The sequence below is a fragment of the Rhinolophus sinicus genome, linkage group LG06 (genome assembly GCF_036562045.2).
Source record: "Rhinolophus sinicus isolate RSC01 linkage group LG06, ASM3656204v1, whole genome shotgun sequence".
Lineage (NCBI taxonomy): Eukaryota > Metazoa > Chordata > Mammalia > Chiroptera > Rhinolophidae > Rhinolophus > Rhinolophus sinicus.
The window spans coordinates 84118295-84133503 of NC_133756.1; the positions used below are offsets into that span (position 1 = coordinate 84118295).

Here is a 15209-nt window from a genome sequence, read left to right on the forward strand (position 1 = left end):
CTGCACGTACAAGAGGTGCTCAAGTAGTTACCATCGGCATCCAGACACTTCTCATTACGGCGAACTACTGCTTGAGCAACGTTGACCAAAGTGTCCACTTGTATACATTTCTTGGCACCCCCAGTGTGTGTGTGTGTATGTGTGTGTGTGTATCTAAAGAATAAAATACTATGAGACTATTTTTAAAAACATAGAATGATGTTTAGTAGGGTGGGGATAGACTCATAATATAATCTAGAGTGAAAAAAGATAATAAAAATGCAAATATAATTCCAATTTTATTTAAAAATTTATATACAAAAAAAAAAAAAAAAAGATTGGAGGGAAATTCCCTGAAATAGTAACAGTAACTTTCTTTGGTGGTGTTATTGTGGATGAAATCCTACTTTCTTTTGTAGGTTTTCTATATTTCCTATAACAAATGTGTTATATCAGAAAAGAACGACAACCATGTAAACACAAATGATACCTCTCTCTCCTGAATCCATGACCACACTAGATGAGGCAGGCTTGCTCCAGGAACCATCTTCAACCTTGACCTCTTATGGTGGGGCAAAGGAGATGCTACTTGGTCCTAAATGGCCTCGTTCCACTCCCTGACAACCACATGACCAAAGGTGCCTGAATGGACAGAGCTGGCCTGGCCATGATCTCCTGCAGCCCTGCACTTCCTGGGAGCCTTTTCTAAGCCTCCTGTTAGCAGGCTTTCTTCCTGTCTATTAGGTCACTGCAGATTGATTCATTTCACTTCACTGTGGTTTACAATTTGCAGTTCTTGACCCTTACATTCTCCCCTGGTGCTGGAGCCATGTTTCTGCAATACATACAAACCAATGGCAGCAGGCAGCAGATCAGCTGCAAGCCTTGTATCCTCACAGCCTCCCCAGCAGGCTCCTTGCCCTCTTCCTTCCTCTCTGTCCCCATCCAACATCCACACACACAAGGCTGCTTCTTTAAGAAGCCCTATGGGGTCCTATCCAAGATACATAGGGAAGGGAAGGGCAGGCTGAGACCTGACCAATGGGAATTTAATTCTGTGCAGCAAAAGTCTTTATGTCAAAAAAAAAAAAAAAAAAAAAAAAAAAGTCTTTATGTCTGGTGAAACTATGAAACAAGAGGCCCTAATTGCAGAGTACACAAGGTCTGGATGTTACGCCTTACCCTTCAACATGGAGCAGGAAACTCAACATTTCTTTCCCAGGTTACCATTCTGGGTGAACTCAAAAAGCTGAAACATTCTGGGCTTCTGATTTAAGGTGGCACATTTGCAGAATAATCTTTTTTTACCAGTAATATCATAAGAAGAAATCCCTAGGAAATAGAAGTTTATCCTTCTGTCCCTTGTTGCGATTCATGAAAAAACCCTGAATTTTGTCCACTCAACAACCTTCAAGGCCTTTGGCCACATGGTCCCCACAACCCTATCTTCCTGGTCTCTTACTTCTCCTCAATGTGGACTCCAGTCCATAAAATACACTGTCCCTACTCTCTTCCTCTGACATCTTTTTCAATTGGTCCTTTTTCGTCCCCTTCCAGCATGAATATTTGTACAACAGCAACTAGACACAGAGGGAAGGAGCCTGAATTCTAATCCTGGCTCTCCTGTTCACTAGCTTAAAACCTCAGGCCAGTCATTAGCCTCCCTGAGCCTCAGGTTTCTGTCTGAAAATATACAGGCTGAACTAAAAATGAAACACCTTTCCAGTTCTCGCTTTCTCTAGCACTTCTCCTAACCAACTCAGAAGCCTTTTCTGAGTGAACCTGGCCCCAACTCTGATGCCCACGGGCGCCCTCCGTAATGGTGTTCACAGGGTAGAGGAAGTTGTTCTGCATTTCCTTCATCAGTTTGCTCAAGGTTTGTGTTTGTTTATTTGTTTGTTTGGCTTCTCCTGTCTGGGTACAAAGTACCTTTGGAGCAATGACTGTATTTCTTCACAATCTCCTTATGCTGTGTGCAGAACACAGGAAACAGTCAGGCAAGGTTGTTAGTTCTCTGACTAATGCCTACCCTTCAGGCAGACTTGAAAGGGGACTCATTTAAATTTGGGTTCCCTGCCAGAATTGTCAGGCCTCGGTGGCCTTGGGAAATCACCAAGGAAGAAAATCACTATTTATCCTAAAAACTCTGGAATCGGCACAGGCTGCCACCATTTCCAAACCTCTGCCTGGCCTCACATGGCAGCATAAATTGCCCTGTCCAGGCCTTTCCCAGGGTCATGGTCGCTCCTAGAGAAGAGTGGGCCTATGCTCCCTGCTAAGATGGACCATTCCAACCTGGAGCCTGTATTCTCCAACATACCATGTTTCCCCGAAAATAAGACCTAACCGGAAAATAAGCCCTAACATGATTTTTCAGGTTGACATCCCCTGAACATAAGCCTTAATGCGTCTTTTGGAGCAAAAATTAATATAAGACCTGGTCTTATTTTGGGGGGAAAATGATAGATTAGCTGGAGAGGTGCTGACCTGGAGGCAGATGTGGATGTGAGATGCATTATATTCTGAAAGCTGCAGCTGTCTCTGCTGTGTGAGCCTGAGGAAGTCATTTGACATCTCTGAGTCCCATACTCCATTTCTCTGGAATGGACATAACATTAACCTTGAGACTTACATGTAATCAGTTATGTGAGCATGCTTTTAAACAGTGTGACTATTATATATTTTTCCCATATTGCTTCACTGGTGTCCAGAAGCATCTGGCCCAATATTGCCCTTCTTTCCCTCCCATAAAACACCCCCTTTCTACAAGGGCACTGTCAGGTGAGCTACATCAACAAGGGAGAAGCATTTTTGCTGATACACAGAATTGGAACTCACACCATATCTTCCCACTGAAATGCTGGCATTTGGGTGCTGGGGACAGAAATGGATGTATTTAGTACTTCAGATGTGTGTGAGTTAAATAGATTTTCTAAGAGTTTCCTGAAAACCTCCCCCTACATTTAGTGCTTTTTCTATGGGAGAAAAAACATTCCAAAAGCATAGTAACTAGCTTACAAGCAAATCTTTGGAACCCTGCCCATCTGTAAATAGGGTTCTACCTGTGTTAAATCACCTTCAGATGCAGCCATTCTATGCCAACCTGGTGGGCTAATGACACGTTTGCAGATCCCAGCATGTCTGTAATATTACCAGCACAGGTGTGGTCTCCTGCCTCCCCTCGTAGGGAAGGAAGGCATGAAAGGGAAGAAAGCACAGTCACCTCCTTGGCCCTCTGTCCTGCAGTAGGTCAGCTGCCCACACAGGATCTTCAGGGGCTGAGAGTTCTTTTCTGGTGAAGGACCGTCTGCAAAGACAAATACGTTTTTAAAGTCCCAGGTGAAAGGTAAGCTCAGAATAGACACTTATTTCTCTGCCGGAAACAGAGAAGCAGATCCCCACCCTAAAGGCAGGATTGAGGAGGCAAGAGGGAAGGGTGTTGGGACCCCGAAGCCCTCAGTGGATTACACAGCGGCTCTGCGTGAAGCCAAGAATCTTTAAAGAGGGATCTGCACTGCTTCAAAAAGCTGGCAGGTTCTCAGTTCCACTCCTTGCCTGGCTGGGAGAGATGCCCAGCGGGCCCTCCAACCCAGTTTTCTTCTCTCCCACGGCTAAGACCAAAGATGCAACTTGCCTGGTTGTATGCTGTAGGCTGAATTGTGTCCCCAAAAGTCATATGTTGAAGTCCTAACCCCCCGGTAGCTCAGAATATGATTGTTTGAATATTTGGAGATGTGGGTCTTTAAAGGGATATTAAGATTAAATGAGGTCCCTAGGATGGGTGCTAATCCAATATGAATGGTGACTCAAAAGGAGATCAGCACAAAGAAAAGATCAGCTGAAGACACAGGGAGAAGATGACCACATACAAGCCAAGAAGAGAGGCCTAAGAAGGAACCAACCCTGCAGACACCTTGATCTTGAACTTCTAGCCTCCAGAACTGCAAGAAAATAAATTGCTATTGTTTAACTGTGAAACTTTGTTAAGGCAATCCTAGCATATACACTGCAGAACAACATCAGAGGCAAATCAGAAAAAAAGTGAGATGCAGGCCCCAGGAAACTGAACTCCCAGTCAAAGCACCAGCCAGACTTAAATAGAGGTGGTCAAAACACTTCTAGCCCCGATGGGGCTGTAGAGTTTGCCCCTGTCTCACCCTCATGCGTAGGCCAGAGGCTCCTGGCTCCTTCTTCCTTCAGCTCCAGCAGGCCTGCCCTGACCCTGGGCTCACCCAGTACAGCATCTGCCTGTTCCACTGTCCTCACGAAACAGGCCTCAACCCACAGAGGGAGTCGTATGCAAACCAGAGGAATGAGGAAGAAAAGGGAGAAAAGATGGCAGCAAGTAAACTCTTGTCAAGGCCCGGGTTTGGGGAATATACTCCATGAGATGTCTCTCCCACTGCTCTTAGCCTGGGAGGCAAGCAGCTTCTAGTACTTCAGGCCCATAGAGCGCTCAGCTGAAAAGGGAGGGTGTTTGTTTCATGAAGACTATTTTTAGAGCGTTTTAGGTTCAGAGCAAAATTGAGGGGAAAGTCCAGAGAGACATTCTCCCAGAAACTCCCTACCCTTACATATGCATAACCTCCCCCGTTATCATAACTCCCACTTGAGTGGGATATTTATTACCACTGAGTTGTTTTTCAACCCAATTTTTTTTTCTAGTGGCTAAACACCACTTCCTTTACTTATCCACTGACCTCCGTCCTCAGTTTACTCTGTTTTCAATCAAATACACTTCTATACCAGTCACAGCACCTTTTCTTAAACAATCATAAGCTCAGATAACCTAATAGTAGTACCTTTTTTTTTTTTTTTTTAACATCTTAGCTGTGGGAAATAGCCCCATATTTGGCTTTTGCCCAGGTTGCTCTCCAGTTAGACCACTAACTTGATACTCCAAATTCTTTTTTTTTTTTTTTTTTAAGATTTTATTGGGGAAGGGGAACAGGACTTTATTGGGGAACAGTGTGTACTTCCAGGACTTTTTTCCAAGGCAAGTTGTTGTCCTTCCAATCTTAGTTGTGGAGGGTGCCATTCAGCTTCAAGTTGTTGTCCTTTCAGTCTTAGTTGTGGAGGGCGCAGCTCAGCTCCAGGTCCAGTCGCCGTTGTTAGTTGCAGGGGGCACAGCCCACCATCCCTTGCAGGAGTCAAGGAATTGAACTGGTAACCTTGTGGTTGAGAGCCTGTGCTCCAACGAACTGAGCCATCTGGCCACCTGGGAGCTGAGGGGCAGCTCATTGACTTCATTCTAGTTGCAGAGGGCGCAGCTCGCTGGTCCATGTGGGAATCGAATCGGCAGCCCTGTTGCCCAGAGCTCGCGCTCTAACCAACTGAGCCACCTGTCTGCCCAGTAGTACCATTTTTTAGAATACTTACCATATGTCAAGCACTGTGCTGGTCATTTTAGTCACATGACTTCTAATCCTCACAATCACCCTTGCTGGTGGGAAAGACAAGTCCCTTCTTAAAGATGAGAAAACTGAGGCACAACCAGGGAAAGGAACTTGCCCACAGTCAGGCAGCTGGTTGGAGGCCGAGCAAGGAGAGAGAGCTAGCTAGCTTCATCAGATTCGTTCACTTTGCACCTCCCACTCTGTCACTCTGATGAGAAAGTATACCTATGAAAGGTCATTTACATTGTGAAATGCTATACAATAAAAAGTGTTATTTTTTTCCAATTCTTATTGTTAACTAGGAAACATTGAGAGAGAGAGAGAGAAAGAGAGAGAGAGAGAGAGAGAGAGAGAGAGAGAGAGATCCAACAAACATAGAAATCCCATATCTAAAACCAAGATCTGATCCCCAACTTAAAAACCTTCTGCATTTCTGTTTTGCCTGATGGCAAAATCTAAATTCCTTTGGAGAGGGGAGCTGTTCCCCAACGCATGCTGTAGTGGCACTCTGCACCTTTCTTTCATAGCACCTAGAATAATTTGAAGTTATATATTTGGGTGATTGTTTGATTAACGTCTGTCTTTCTGCACTAGACTGAAATGCTATAGGTAGCATGATCATATAATTTATAGTCTAAACAGAAACACTTTTGAAAGTAAAAGGAGGTGCTAGTAATAATTATTCTGGAACAAAAAGGAAACTGGGACATGTGGCTATTTCAAGTAGGAAACAGACAATGGTTTCCTTGCCATTATAGACACAGTGCCCAATTCTATACTTGGCACATAGTAGCTGCTCATTAAATAAATGTGCTGATTGATGTAATATGTCTTTCAAGATTTCTCACAATAGTGTCCCACCATATCTTTCAGACCTTATCTTTGCAACTTCCCACATAGCCCAACCCTAGACACATAAGGGTCTCCACTTAGCCCGTCTTGAACACACCATACACTCTCGTCTCCAAGCTGTCATGACACCACTACCTCTACTGTCATGAAACCACAATGTCATCCCCCAGACTCCTCCTATCCAAATCCTCCTGTCTTTAAAAGTCTTCTCAGCTCAGATATTTTCTCTTCTCTGAAGTCTTCCATTTCCCAGAATATACCTCTCTAATTATGTACACCCCACTTCATCACAGTGATTTATATGTCCTGTCCCTCACTAGACTGAGCTCCTCCAGGTGGGAGTACGGGTTTCATTCATCTCCCCAGGCCCATCCTGGCGGCAAACACAGAGGAGGCATAGAATAAGGCTTGTTGAAAGAGTCAGGAAAGGTGAAGCATCCTCTAGGATGTCAGCAAGAAAGATGATAAACGAGTGACCTTGCATTCTGAAATAATCACGTTTATGTTGCTGAGACTAGAAAATTGGTCACCTCCTCACATCACACAGTGCTGGGCACATAGCAATCACACCATCAATTATTATTATTATTATTATTATTATCATTATTATTATCAATCGTTCATGTTGCTATGTCCCTTCATCTTTGTCCTTCCTGTCTTCTGCAGCTCTAATGTCAAGTCTCCACAGTTTCCTCAGGCTCAGTTCCCCAGTAGCATTTTTTTTTCTGTTGGAACCAACCTTCTCCCTGCCTTCTGTCAGCCTGGATATATTTGAAGAGTTCTTCCTTGACAAGCAAGTCTTCCTGGCACTTCATCATGCCATATTCCTCAAAGCGCCTCTGATGCAACGCCTACTGTTGGCCTTCTTGGATCCTCCACCTTCCCCTTGGCCAGGCTGTTTGTATTCTTTAAAGACCTTTCACGTAATGCCTGTGCTAATATTTACATCCCTGCTTAATGAGGCTGGCCTCCGCTGCCCTGGGCATTTCTTAGACTCAAGCAGGATGAGGTTGCAATCGTTCCAAGCTACTCAGTAGCTATTTCCCACTCATAGCCCAAAGCATGTTAAGAGCTGGAAGTTACTTAGTGTGCAGACTGCCTAGGTGTTGGGATACGTCCAGTAAAAGATGTGCCGGGTCTAGTCTAGTTGTATATAACTATGGACTTTGGAAACACACAGTCCTGGCCTTGGAGCAATTCTATGTGATCAGTTAATGATTTAATCTCTCTAGAGCCTTACTTTTTACATTTGTAAAAGGGAAGTAAAAATATTTCTTATGGTTGGTATGAGGATTCAATGTAAAGAGGAAGGCACATAGTAATTGCTCACCAAATGGTAGCTACTTATTATTATAAAAAACCAACAAAAATGCATTTCATATCTACTATATAGAAAATGTGTATAGTGGAATTGGAGAAAGGGAGATAAAAAGATGAAGAAAACATAATCCTTGCCCTCTATTTCAAAATCAGAACGCAAAGCAAGCCATGATGACAGCCGTGAGAGATACAGACAACTGCAGTGAGAAAAGGAGCAGAGAGGAGAAGGTGGTACTGAAGGGGGCAAAGCTGAGGTCTAGGCTTGGCGTGAAAGATTGAGAAGAGCCTTGGTTTACAGCTATGATGAGAGAAAATGTTGCAGAAGCAATTATCCTCGCATAATCGCAGAAAGAGGAGGGAGAATAACCATAGTAATAACGACTGTTTTAATTGATTGCTTCGAAGGTAGGCACCATGCTGAATGGTTTGACATCATCTCGTTTAATTGCAACCACATGAGACGAGGTAGGTGCTATTATTATTCACAGTCTACAATAACTCTGAATCTCCAAAGGGAAAGTGACTTGCTCAGGATTTCAGGACTAGTAAGAGGCAGGGAAGGCCTTGCATTCAGGTCTGTCTGACCCCAACGCCAGAGCTCTTCATCCCACAGTGAGTATGCTGGGTAGGGACATGTGGGGATTATAGGGAAGATCAGTGTGGATGAAGCATAGGTGGGGCATGTACACACGCGCGCGCGGGAGAGAGAAAGAGAGAGAGAGAGAGAGACAGAGAGAGACAGAGAGAGAGAGAGAGAGAGAGAGAGAGAGAGAGAGAGGAGGCTTGTAGAAGGGAGGTAGGAAAACTACTGCAGAAGATTCTGGAGTCCAGGCTGAGGTAGTTGAGCTCCTTTTGAGGCCAGCTTCAGTTCTTCCTGCACATTCAACCCCAATAGGCCCCAAGGGCTATTAATAATAGCAATGGTTATGCTAATAATGATGGTGAGAACAGCCCCAGGAGGGAAAGCACCGTGCTATGGCATGCTGCCTCCACAGGAGAAGGCCCCTGACTCCCACTTTGCAGGGCTTCAGGGCCTGGCCCAGGCCTCCAAATTGACTTTGACTTCACAGAAGAGCTCAGCAAATCCTGCAAAAGCAAAATACCTGGAGGAATATCTCTCCTTCCCTGGAGTTTTGGCAAACTTATTATCCCAATGAATATCTGAGTAATTACAATCCCCTGTGATCAAAGGAGGGGTGTGTGTGTGTGGGGGGGGGGGGGTCTTTCCCTTTCTTTGGCCTCTTTACAGGCCTCTCTTATCTGGAAAAAGATTTCTTAATCTACTTTCCCTAAATGCCCGGAAGGTCTACTTGCCACCGAGGCCCCAGAACTCCCTGATTGCTTTTTACTTCTCAACTGCTATCTGACCCAGCTTGAAAGTAGCATTGGTTGGAATGGGCCTTTCAGCTCAGGCCCCCCACAGAGCCCCAAAAGGAAAGAGATGGGGGTGGGAGCTGGGACTCTAGGGAACCCAGAAGAACAAAGGAGGGTCCCACTCCTCTCTGCATCTAAGAGGAAGTAGGGAAGGGTTGGAGGGCAAGGCTGGAGAATGTACTAGAAGGAGACGAGCCAGCCTGGCCTGGTCCCTCATACTGCTGACACTCTGCACCCTCTACATGCTGCCAGGCTTTCAGCCACTCTTGAAGGCCCCAGTACTGGCGAGGGTGGGGAAATAGACTTTTGGAAATTAGAAGGAAATAGGTTGGAAGTTTTCCTTTCAGTCCATGACAAGGAATCATGAGGCTGAAAGGAATTTTTGTTCAATCATCCCAGCCATCCTTCTGCTGCCATGAACCCTTCACCTATGCACCATCCAGACAAAACCATCATCTGTCTAGCTTAGGGGGTACCATCTCAGGCATGAAGACCAGCTTCCATTCTCAGCCTCCTTGTGACTCTCAGTAACAAATACTATCTTACGTGGGTCAGGGTGGGCCTCCATGGAGGGTTACATGTAATGTACCAACATGAAAGGAGGGGCTGCCATGTGGCCACAGCCCACTTACTAGGAGGAGGGAAAGGGGGCAAGGGAAGGAGCCCTTAGGGCCCAGCCTGGCCTGATGTTTGATTTAGAGACCAGGTCCTCTCTGACTCTCAATGATTTAAGAGGTTTCTACACTCCCGAAACCTAATTACCCCAAAGATTTCCATTAAGTCTTCTCAGTTTTGCTTCGAAAGAGGCTCTTCCAAGAACGCCACTGAGTTGCAGTCATTACTCTGCCGACCGCTCGCAGGGCCGTTTATTGTATTTTTATGAGGGAAATGCTGTGCTGCCTAATACATTTCCCAGGAAAGACTCTGTAGATGGGGCTCCCTGTGCCACAGCTGCTAACGGGGAAGGAGTAAAATCAATGTTGACTGGAGAACACACGTGTGTCTCCATACAAGGGGGGGAGGCATGTGCCCAATGAACACAAACAACTGAAGCCAGGTCATACACACTTATGAGACAAATTAGTCAGCTGAGTACTCCCTACCTGGGACATTTTGATAAGCATTCCAGAGGCCATCCTATCCAGCCCCCCGCCTCCAGGCAGATCTGTTCTAATTTACCCCAGACAGCATGGGTCTCTACAGCTCTGAGGCAGGCACTTTCACCGTTCCAATGGAAGACTTTTCTAGTGTTTAATAGCTTTCCTCCCATGGAGCATTTTCCTTTTGGAATTAGCATTTTTCTCCCTGGAATGGAACTTGGAAATCATATAAAGCCTCTCATTTTAGGAATGGCAGAATCCAAGGGTTTCTATCCCTGGAGAAATTACTCTGCACTCCCATAATACACACACTCATGACCTAAGAGGGGGTCAAACATCCTGCAAACTTCAGCTCAGCTAGAGCCTAGAGGATAGACCTCTGATCAAACCCAGGTCCTAGGGAAGTGTATCGATTTTCATAAAAGAATGACAACCCTACCCTAGGGTTGACGGATTCCAAATGTCTGCATGTTTGTAAAGCATATCGGTCTGTATTTTACTGGCAATGCAATAGCTGTTCTTCTGGTATTTGGCAGAGAATATAGTCTCGAACTCACGGCCACACAGTGTCCATCAAAAACCCAGCTGAGAGAAAGAAAACACATGAAAGATTACCTGAAGGGTACGCAGTGCATCCATCCCACTAGAAATATTAACAACTTCCCAGGGTTAAGCCAGGTCAACAAAGAGCTGTGTACTGGACCATGTCTCTATCGTTCCCTGTTTTCTGAGTTGAAGTGTGGTCTGTGTGGAAGGATGGTGCTCCAGGGAGCAGCGTAAAGCAGTGAGGAGCCGCTTGCATGTAAAGGTGTTGTTGAGGACGTTGTTCATCAGGCTCACAGCGCTGTCTTCAGCACGGCCCTGGAAAGCCGCTGCCTGGTTCAAGACCGGGAAAGTGGGTTTCTCCTAAACAATCTTCTTTCCTTTCTTCCTCCCATCCTCCCTCCCTCTTCCCTTCTCTCCTTCCCTCCCTCCCTCTCCCCTCCCTTCCTTCCTTCCCTTCTTCCTTCCTTCCTTTCTCTCTCCTTTTTTCCCCTCCCATCTTATAGGCGCTGTGAATTGTGAGACCGAGCCGTTTGCCTTGCCCAGGTTGGCTGCCCAAACCCAGGATTCTAAATTACGGCCTCCCTGTAGTAGTCACTTAAGGGCTTCACGTTCTGCATGTCTAGATTAGCCTCATTTCTGATCCCCTGTGACAAGCCTGTCTGTGTTTTTCTGTTTTCATTTCCCATTTGCTTCTACTATACGTTATCTCACTCTGTTTTACATGTCGTGTAAGCCACCATAACTCCACTCTGACACAAGGCAGGTATAAGTAAGTGCATTAATGAATTAATTAATACAGCTCAAACTCTCAAACTGTGCTGCACAAACAGATAATATTTACAAAGAGGGGCATTTACCAAGCTGCTCCTGGAAGGCCTCGCAGACCTTATGGGCCTGAGCTAAAAGTCTGGAAAGATGTGCAAGATACAGGGAAGCAGAAAGAAGTGGGAAAGTAGTCTCGGTCCAAATTCTGTTTTTTTCACTGTAATCTAAGACTGCATCTTCTCATTCTTTTCTCAGCACCAGTGGAGCCCATCTCCAGTAACTTTACCCAATCTAATATCTCTTTATGAATTTGAAGGCACAGGATAAAAAAAAAGGAATTGAAAAATTATAGAAGGTAAGCACCTGAAGGAATCTGAAAAGGCATCTCATCTGACCCTTTATATTAACACGGAAGAAATGAAGGCCTAGAGAGGGCAAGTCTAGCTCCTGGATCACTTGGCCACTTCCAGCGAGTCCCAGATTGAGAACCCAGTACCCCCGGCTACCTTGACGTCTGCACCCTTTGCTGTAGCCCATGAAGCTACGTACTTGTAGTTCCCCTCAGGGAGCCTTAGTTTCATACTCACGTTAGTAAGTATGTACATTACAAACTGACGTTTTCCGTAAAATGGAGAAGTGGTAAATGGGACTTCCACTTCCATAATTTAATCCTTTCAGGGGCTTGTTAGTGGATGCACGACTTTGGGCACATTACTTAACATGGTGCTTTCACTTCCTCATCGGTAAGGTGGAGATGATAAGACAATTTCCCTCAGGTTGTTGTGAGGATTGAATCAGAAAATGCGCCTGAAGAACGTGACAAAGAGTAAGTAAGCCCTCCCAAAAATTACTTGTGGTGGTGGTGGTGATAGTTATTTCCCCATTTTACAAATGAAAAGCAGCAGCCCAGGGGAATAAAATAATTTGGCCAAAGAAACATAGCAGAAGCCCTAAGCTGCCAGCTCCAAAGTGGGGAACTTCACTCCTGGGAATCACTGGTGTGTTCAAGAATGTAGGCACTTGGATTTCCCATTTCCCATCGACTCCGTCCCCATCTCCACTCTATCTCTGGTCTCTTCCTGATCCCACAGCCTTCTTCTGACTACCAGCTAACTCCCTCTTCATAGATACCATATACCTAAACACCAATACCAATATCCAAATGCCTAAATCAAGGTGGGCACATGAGATAATAACCAAGAGCAATTGCATCATTTCTTTGGGGCTCTTCTATCTGGGACAATTTATGTGAGATCCTGATCAGAGGCAGGAGGATGGGGACAAAGTAATTTTCCAGATATCTTTCCAGGCTGAGGACTCTAATGATTTTATTTCCTTCTGGCCCAAGCTCAGACAGCCGAATCTTGTTTTGGTGCCTTGGGTAGAAACATGAACATCTGGAGCCCTTGCTGATTTCATACTTCAAAGCCTTGGAGCTGTGCCTTGCACACCAGCCCGAACCACTCTTTCTTCATCTCCCCCCTGCTCTAGACACTGGCAGACAGGAAGGGAAAGGTGTGACCTGGTGAGATAGATGGACAGAACAGAGGGGATAGTGGCCCCACAGGAATTTCTCAGGTTCTGTAGGACCACTGTTTGCCTTATAGTCAGAAAAGGAAAATGGAAACTGGCTAATAATAAGAGACTCTCCTGATGGTTGCTAGATGGGAGGGAGGTTGGGGGTTACGGGAGAAGGTGAAGGGATTAGAAAGTACAAATTGGTAGTCACAAAATAGTCAAAAGGATGTGAAATACAGTATGGGAATATAATCAATAATGTTGTAAAGATTATGTAGGATGCCAGATGGGTACTGGACTTAATGGGAAGATCATTTCATAGGTTATATAAACGCCTCACCACTGTGCTATACATCTGAAACAAATATAAAATAATACTGAATGTCAACTCTAATTAAATACATTATATATATATATATACAGTCATGGAATGTAAAGTACAGCATAGGGAATATAGTCAATGGTATTGTAATAGCTATGTACAATGCAAGATGGGTAGTAGACTTGGGGGGGCTATCACTTTGTGAAGGGTGCAAATGTCTAATCATTATGTTGTTTTGTATACCTGAAACTAATATAAAGTAATAAAGAAATAAATAAAATAAGAGACTTTCATGTTTGCTCCCATTGGCATCCACTTTCTCAGAGACTGAACTGCATTCAATTCCACTACCCTACATATTCACCATTCATAACCTCAGCTTTGGTTGATTAGCAGCTCTCTTCAGATTGTCATAACCAAGGGTCCCCCCAGGATAACTGAATTGTCCTGCCCCAGGCCAATATATACCATGACCAACCAACTCTCAAGGCTATATTCCATGATTTATATATAAATAGGCTAGACCTAGCACATCTTTTACTAGAGTTCCCAACCCCCAGGCAGTCTGCACACTAAGCAACTTCCAGCTCTTAGCACGCTTTGTGCTATGAGTGGGAAATTGCAACTGAATAGCTTAGAATGATTGCAATCCCATTCTGCTTGAGTCTAAGAAATGCCCAGGGCAGCAGAGGGCATCCTCATTAAGCAAGGATGTAAATATTAGCATAGGCATTATGTAAAAGGTCTTTAAAGAGTACAAACAGCCTGGCTGAGGGTAAGACGAAGGCTCCAAAAGGCCAACAGCAGCCATCGCATCAGAAACCTCAACCTTACCTCACACCATATATAGAATGCAACCCAATGGGAAAATAGGTCTAAATATAAAACCTAAAGCTATAAAACCTTTAGAAGGAAATGTAAAAGAAAACTTTGTGACTTTAGGTAACACCAAAATCATGATCCATAAAATAAAAAGTAGACAAATTGGATTTTATCAACACTACAAACTTATCTTCAAAAGACACTCTTGAAAGACTTAAAAGACAAGTCACAGATCAGGAGAAAATATTTCCAAAACACATATCTGACAAAGAACTTGAGTCTAGAATACATAAAGAACTTTCAAAACTATACAATAAGAAAACAAACCACTCATTTAAAAAAAAAAAATGAGCAATAGAATTTCACCAAAAAAGATACAGATAGGAAACAATCACATAAGAAGATACTCAATATATTTAGTCATCGGAGAAATATAAGTTAAAACTATAAGGAGATACCACTGAATACCTGTTAGAATAGCTAAGATTAAAAATAAATAGCATATTTATTAAATATAAATAAACAGCATATCAAGTGCTGGGGCAACTGTGGATGGCAATGAGAAATGATATAGCCATTTTAGAAAACAGTTTGGCCATTTCTTGTAAATTTAAATATGTACTTGTCATACAACCTAGCAATTCCAGTCTAAGTATTTACTATACAAAATGAATGTATGTGCACACAAAACTTGCATATGAATGTTTATAGAAACTTCATGCATAATCACCAGAAACTGGAAACAACCTCAATGTCCTTCATCCAGTGAATGGATTTGCCAAATACAATTTGTATACAGTGGACTCCTACTCAGCAATAAGAAAAGAATGAACTACTGGCATACACAACAACATGTATGAACCTCAGATTCATTATGTTAAGAGAAGATGTCAGACACAAAAGACTATAGACTATATAATTATATTTATAAGATATTCTGGGAAAGGCAAACTATGGGAACAAAAAACAAATCAGTGGTTGTTAGGGGCTGCGGTAGGAGAGTAGTTGAATGAAAAGGAACACAAGGGAATGGGAGGATTGATGAAATTGTTCTATATTTTTACTATAGTAGTGGTTACATGATTTTATGAATTTGCCAGAACTCATAAAATGATACACTAAAAAGGGTTAATTGCACTGTATGTAAATTATACTTCAATTTTTAAAAAAAATTGAAAAACTCTTTGTTCTCAACAAACATAACCTATAAGAGAT

The 15209-nt window shown here is 43.6% G+C and overlaps 1 long non-coding RNA gene across 3 annotated transcripts in view; it reads right to left on the reverse strand.

Annotated features, from left to right (window-relative positions):
- Window positions 1-15209, reverse strand: part of LOC109436702 (uncharacterized) — a 133580-nt gene that overhangs the window by 60432 nt on the left and 57939 nt on the right. For 2 of the 3 annotated variants that reach the window (XR_012497384.1, XR_012497382.1), the window contains exons 2-3: window positions 3203-3286; window positions 2467-2577 (exon numbers count right to left, since the gene is read on the reverse strand). This is a non-coding gene — a long non-coding RNA (uncharacterized LOC109436702). The remainder of the gene's footprint in view (window positions 1-2466; window positions 2578-3202; window positions 3287-15209) is intronic. The other variant, XR_012497383.1, reaches the window with a different exon arrangement.